Source organism: Canis aureus, chromosome 22, assembly GCF_053574225.1.
Source record: "Canis aureus isolate CA01 chromosome 22, VMU_Caureus_v.1.0, whole genome shotgun sequence".
Lineage (NCBI taxonomy): Eukaryota > Metazoa > Chordata > Mammalia > Carnivora > Canidae > Canis > Canis aureus.
Window position 1 is genome coordinate 8,359,066 of NC_135632.1, and position 7,205 is coordinate 8,366,270.

Consider the following 7,205-nt stretch of genomic DNA (forward strand, 5'->3'; position numbering starts at 1 on the left):
ACGGGCTACCATTTTCAAGGAGGAACCATGATGCCAGATCCCCACAGCTCGTCTTTTCATCTTGGCTTTGCCCAGAAGGAGCAAGTGTACTTGGCACGTGGCTTACTCCAAACTTCCTCATCATTTTCCTGGTGGGAGGCACCATAACAGGTCCTATATCTACCAATGACTCTGACCTTCTTGCTGTGTTTAGCCAGGTCGCCACAAACAAGGTCTCAGCCCAGAGTCCTTCCACAATTTTTAAGAAGTTGTGGTACGTGAGTAATCGTGAAGGAGAGACCTGAGGTCATTTATTTCCTCTGTGGAGAAGGAGAAACACTGACAGTCACTTTTCTGGAATGCTCTGGTCATCCAGAACCTGGAGGGTGACTAACTTATTTATTTTCAGCTATTGATTGTGCCTTCAGACCAGCAAGCAGGAAGTGGAACACCTAACCTGGACAAAGGGGGGGGGGTAGGGAAGGGAAGCTTGGTGAAATCCACCCACAGGAAGACGTGGGGGTCACCCACAGACTGCTCGAGGTGCTAGAAAAACTGTTGAGATTCTGGCAATTGTTCTCATGACACCCACGCTTAATGGTTTGTTGTTTGCTCTCTGTTGAGCAGTGAGGCCCTTAAACCAAAAGGGCTAGAACCTTCCTTTTCAGAGACAGCGAGGAGGAGATAACTGAGATTGAGCTCCATTTTGGATCCAGTCCTGTAAGAAGACCTCAGCAGTGAGAGCAGATGGCAGCTCTGGAACGGACGGAAAGACAGCAATGATCCTTGCAGAAAGAGAAGAAGAACGCAAACATGGTGGCCCTTCTGGACTTCACCCTCTGGGAGATTTGACTGCAAGAGCTTCAGCAGCAGGAAGTCCAGAGCTTCCTCTCTGTGCTACAGGCACTCCGTTCCTGAGACAATGAGCCCAGGAGTAGGAGATATTTTCCAGGTGACTCTGATCACCTGCGGGGGTGTGCACCACACTTCGGTGAAGCTTGCTACTGCTCCTCAGCCTGCTAGACTTCTTTGCCCTACAAAGGATGAAGAATCATCAGTTTGGTGCAATGCAATGCAAACGATAAGTGTGCTTGAAGCATCCACCAAGGTGCCCAGTGCTGTCTTCATGAACACAAAAAAATCTGACTGACTCTGCCCTCAGTGGGAGGACAACCTCTTACAACAGACCATGGGAACCGGGCCTAGAGGTTATAGGAATTAGCTGATGCTTAGCAGAAGAACCAGAAGACACTCTTCTGTGTCTCTGAAAGTAGATCACTCTCCTCTATTCATTTAGCACGTCAAGGAGGAGATGATGCGCTAAACACGACACACTCATATTCAGGTGTTATAAAACTTAGCTGTCTTTGCTTGCTTAGATTATTGGAACAGCCTCTTAAAAGCGATTTCCAAAAGGAGGAAAAGATAATAGAAAAAAATTAGTGGGCATTGCGTGTAACAAGAATCAGAGCCATTTTATGAGCCTTCTGTAATGCACGTGTAGATGATGGGTGACACTGCAACGTGGTTTGTTTACTGTAGGTCTCCAATGAGTAAATAGAGGTCAAAAGTAAGAGTCAATGCAAATCTGATTGGATATGCTCTTGCTTGAAGGCCTCAGAAGCTTCCATGGCCCTCAGAGCTGAAACCCAGCCCTCTCTGATTTGCCTTCTTGCTGGGTCAAGACGCACTAACCATCTTCTTACTTTCTTCTCTGCGCCCTTCACCTGCTTCCTTCTTCTATACCTTGAGGACTCAAAAAAGTGTTTCACAATCGAGATATGTCTATAAAAATCTAGATAACTTTTTAGGGCTTTTAATCAGCAAATGCACTTGTAATTATGGAGGGAAAGTTCGGAAATGTAGTGTCTGGCATTTCCAGAACTTCAGTGTGTACAGAATTCTTCTGTCATAGATCAACCTGAAGGACTGGGGTTCCCCAGCCCCTCCCCGGGATACTTGGAGCTTCCTCATTTCTCAGGTGTTTGTGAGGGAATCTGTGTTAGCAGGAAGAAGGCGAGTGGTCATTTGAGGGAAAGGAGGTGTGAAAGGAGTGAAAGTTGAAAATGGCATGAAGTGGGACTTGGGGGAGCTGGATGCACACTGAGGGTGTTGAGCCGGGAGCAGGGTTGGGAGCCAGCTCGGCCTCCACTGCATGGGACACAGCTGGCCTGCAGGAGGGCCGAGCCTAATCTTAGGTGGAACAGTAAACTCTAGTCCTTTGTGTTTAGAAGGTCATTTCTTTATTTTCTTAAGATTTTATTTATTTATTCAGGAAAGACACAGAAAGAGAGGCAGAGACATAGGAAGAGGGAGAAGCAGGCTCCTCACAGGGAGCGACCATTTTATTATATATCATGATTTTGTAGTTCAGGAATCAACTGGGTAATTCCGTCCTGGGTAGTGTTGATTGGGGTTATTTGCTCTTATTCAACTGAAGGCTGCATTGCATTGGTCTCTAGGGACCCTGAAGGCTTTGCTTACCTGCCAGGTGCCTTCACGGGAAGGGCTGTAAGGCTGGGCTTGGCGGGTCCCCACTCTTCCCCCATAGTCTCAGGGTTCTCCCTGTGGTCTCTGTAGCAGCATAGTCTGATTTTACCTGATGGCTTAAGGCTCCAAGAGAGGCAAGAAGTGGTAGCTGGGCCAGAAAGCTGGGCCAGGTCTACTTTTATCTTATCGCCTTGGTCAGAATCATCACAGAGCCATCTCAGATTCAGTGGAGGGGCATAGACCTCATCTGTCCACGAAAGGAGTATCCAAGCCTTTGTGGCCATCTTTAGCCTGCCACAATGGTAGAGGTAGGATTTGAACCCAGAAAGTCTGGCTCCAGAGACTGTGCTCTTAACTACCACACTGTAATATCTCATTAACCCAAACTGGCATCTACTCTTACATCAACACAGGAAAGAATTGCCTGCAAAGATTTAGCTTCAAATTAAGGGCCTTTCTTATCTATAAGATGACTAATCTGGGTAATTCCCTCTATTTTATCTGGATAGACTCAGTCTGAATTAAGATTTGGACTTGGGGATCTTGTAAGTGCCATCAACACCAAAAAGTCAGTGTCTCCAGTTATTTTCACAATCAGAATCAGCAAATGCACACATGCCCTGCCTCATGACTCAAAGGGGTTGCCATGTGGCCCTCTGACACAGGTTTCAGTACAAAAGGGCACAGCTTGACCTCTTAGAGGAACGTGAGTCCTGGCTGATAAATCTGTCCAAGAAATCTGTCCAAATATTGATTGGTTTTAGCGTTGTTTCATGTCACTATGGTTATAGGTGGAAAATTAACTTTCAGTAGGAGCTCAGTCTCCACCCACTCTGCATAAAGTGGAACATCTCTAATTGAGGGTCCTCATCCTCTTTTTAAAATGAAATGCACTCATAAGAAGACTTTAGTCTTCTAAAGTAGACTAAGTTTAGAAATCCATGTTATGGTTTTTAAAAGGCAGGGACATTTGAACATATTTGTTATGTTATACATCTGACTTCATAAAATTACATATTATTCTTTGGATCTGTACCTTTGGATAGGTATTTCCCCAATAATTTTTAGTATTATTTTTTCCTCAGTCATATTTACTGTTAAAACAATTCACATATGTATAAAGCAAAAACAAAACCAGAAAGAAGACAGGTGAAATTTGGAAAATTATATTGAAAGCAACTGGCCGAAAGCATTTGTCCTGTCAATGAGCTAAAATCATGTCAATTTTAGCCTCCATACATTTATTCTTTTAGCATGTTCATTGTGCCCTTAAGTATCAGGCACTGATAAATGGACAGAGCTGCTAAGAAAAGGAAGATAGATACTAATAATACTAAGAATAGGAAATACTAAGAATAGGAATAGGAAACATGCCTAGCAGTTATGAGATACCAAACAATATATATATTTCTCATAGCAATTGTTTAAAGTAGATTCTAGTATTAATCTGCATTTTACTGATGAGGAAATTGAGGCACAGAGAGTAACTTATGGCCAAGATCTTACAATTTGGAGCAAGAGCTAGGATTTGATCTTATGCAGCCTTGTGCTACAACAACAAAAAAGGTCTATGCTCTTGACCCCTATGCTATGTGACCTCTTGCTAACCAGATAGTCTCAGAAATGTGCAATATAATAAGCAACCAGTGGTCTGTGCCATGGTGCTGAGGAAGCCTGAACCTGTACATAGTAAGAGGGGGATTCTGGGAGGGCTGGGAAGGCTCCTCTGAGAAAGCAAAGCTTCTTTGAAACTTTGTTCATGGTCAGGAATAAATTTTAATAGAATTTTGTAGTTAACATTTCTTGTACGCTTGTGACATGCTGGATATGACTGTAATGCTTTTCATCGTTAACTCATTTTATCTGGACCACGTCCCTCTGAGGTGGGGAGGTGGGGACAGTAACTGCCTCTTTGCTCTGTGGGAGGGAACCGAGGCTCATAGGGGTAGGGAGCTTGCTGAAGCCACAGGCTTCACACTAGAAAGTATCAAGTCAGCTTTTGAACCCCGGCCTGCAGGCTGCTCATCTCAATGAAAGGACAAGGCCGCGCTGGCGGTGCTGGGAGTGCTCACCTTGTCCCACTGCCCAGAGAGGGTCATGTTGACTTTAAGGACTACTCCAGGCTGTGGAAGGATGAGAAAAGAGAGCAAAAAGTGTGGGTAAGACCAGATTCTGAGGCAGTGAAAACATTAAAACCAAGTTTAAGGGGCATGTGGGTGGCTCAGTGGTTGAGCGTCTGCCTTTGGCTCAGATCATGATCCTGGGGTCCTGAAATCGAGTTCTGCATCAGGCTCCCCTGCAGGGAGCCTGCTTCTCCTTGGGCCCATGTCTCTGCCTGTGTGTGTGTGTGTGTGTGTGTCTCATGAATAAATAAATAAAATCTTTAAAAATAAATAACATAGCATCAGGTTTTAAAAGGCAGGATGTAAAGCGCTGATCCTATCAGTGAGCTTCTGTGCAGGTCAGTCTTAACTTTCACACTTTTTTTTTTTTTTTTTTAGGCTATTTATTGAGCCCTTATGGATCAGGCTCGAGAATGCTGAGGACAATAGATATTTGGGCGGATCTCCTAAAGGTGTAGGCCGCTGGCGGCGCATGTGCTGATTCCAGCGGCCCTTCCCCGGTCAGCGGCCCAGTCCAGAAGCCCAAGTTCAAGGATAAACCTCACTCACTTGAAATCGAATGACCGGCTCCGAATCACAGAAAGTCACAGCTGAAAGGCACTGTTTTCCTTTCATAGACTTTGAAGACTGAACTACAATTGCAAAAACAAATAATAAATAAAATAAATTTCAATAAAAAAATGAAAAATAGAATCACCTTCCCACCAAACTGGAGCAATTAAACCCAGAAGGCACAGAATACATCCTAGGGCACAGAATACATCCTAGAATACACCGGTGGTCTTCACAGTCCCCAGGATGGCGTGAGGCAAATTGAAGAGGCTCAGTACTTTTTTTTCCCCCCAAGATTAGCATTACTGCGATTACCCGTGCGTATGTCGAAGCTTTAGCAAAGTTACAGACCAGGCTTCTCAAACTTTAACCTGTATGTGAATTTTCTGCCCTCTTGCTCAAATGCAGATTTTGACTTAGAAGGTCTGGGGTGTGGCTTGAGATGCTGCATTTCTAACAAGCCACCAGGTGATGCAGGTGGTCAGATCCTGGGACATACATAGGATCCTACGATCATACAGTGAAGCTGTATATATTTATTAGTATATTTATTTGGGGCCAAATAGATGCCCTCCTTTTGACTTCCCACCAGCTTTGTCCTTTGTGGGATATTTCAGTTGCTGGCTGCTGTAGTAAACTTCTGTTCTTGAGACAGTCACTGACAGCTTCTGGGATTGGAAGAGAACTCTCATCACTCCGGCTTGCCCTGTTTTCTGCATGCTGTAAGGCCGTTGTTCTTAAAATCTGAGCCTGTTAAAAATTCATGCTGATGTCCACTAGGAGGGCCCTAATACTACTCAGCCGTCTGTCCTCTGTCTTCCCGGCCTTACTCATGCATTCCCAAACCGCATTCCACAACTGTTGTTCCATTTTCCACATTCTTCGAGCACTCTCTTCTTCCTCCACACCCAATTCCTTTGCATTCTGTAATGTCTCTTCCCATTTTGTAGAAATAGAGGCCCACGTTCCTCCATCCATCTTCCTTTTAGGCCTATGATATTTTTATGCCAATACTCCCTCTTCAACCCATATTTGATCCTTATTTTCATTCATTCCTATGATCTTTCTCATCAGAAAGTTAATGCCCTCAGCTGTGCTTTTTCAAAAACACTGTGTAGGGAAACAGAGACTGTGTAGAAACCGTGAATTAGAACTTGCAGTTCTATTGATTACATGTGCTACATTGGCCCCGGAAGCTGTGGACCCTGTACTTACTTTGACCAATTGTTGAACAACCAAATGTTAAAATCGATATTCATCCAAAATTGAGGCCAAAGCCAAAGATCAGTTTCACAGAATAAACATGAGGGATATAAAGATAAATCCGAAACTTTGCCAACATTGCAATTTTATTATTTGAACTTTTTGTAGACTGAAGGTAGAAGTCTGGCTAGCATCAGATCCGTAAGTACTCAACACTGTCGGCGGTCAGATTTCTGCACGTTTGTGGCACTAAATAGCTGCTCATTTTAACTGAAGCTTGTGGAGGAACAATATATACCAGGGACACCTCACTTTTATCTAATACTTCCTTTTTTTCTACATAGGATTTTTTTCAAAATAAAAATTATATATATATAATTTCAAAATAAAAATTATACATAATTTCAAAATAAAAATTATATATGATTTCAAAATAATATATATATTTAATTTCAAAATAAAAATTATATACATATAATTTCAAAAATTATGTTAATTATATTGATATTATATATTAAATTAATAAATATATAAGGGGTGCAAGTGGTGACTTGATATACAACATAATGCAATGACTACTATAGTCAAGATAATTAACGTGTCACCTCCTCATATAGTTACCTTTTAGGGTTATTTGAAATGAGAGCACTGAAATATATACTTTTTGTAACATTTCCAGTATTCAGTACAGTATTATTAACTATAGTCATCATGTCTCTATTCATCCTACCTAACTGCAACATCTCTCCATTTCCTCCACCTCCCAGCCCCTGGTAACTACCATGCTACTCTTTGTTTCTCTGTATTCAATATGTGTATCCTACATGTCCCATCAAAGTACTAACCAGGCCCGACTCT

At 42.7% G+C, this 7,205-nt stretch overlaps 1 long non-coding RNA gene across 1 annotated transcript in view; it reads left to right on the forward strand.

Moving 5' to 3' along the window:
- Positions 1 to 6,467, forward strand: part of LOC144293729 (uncharacterized) — a 23,864-nt gene extending 17,397 nt beyond the window's left edge. Inside the window, exon 3 of the long non-coding RNA XR_013360958.1 lies at positions 4,971 to 6,467. This is a non-coding gene — a long non-coding RNA (uncharacterized LOC144293729). The remainder of the gene's footprint in view (positions 1 to 4,970) is intronic.
- Positions 6,468 to 7,205: the final 738 nt, after the last annotated feature.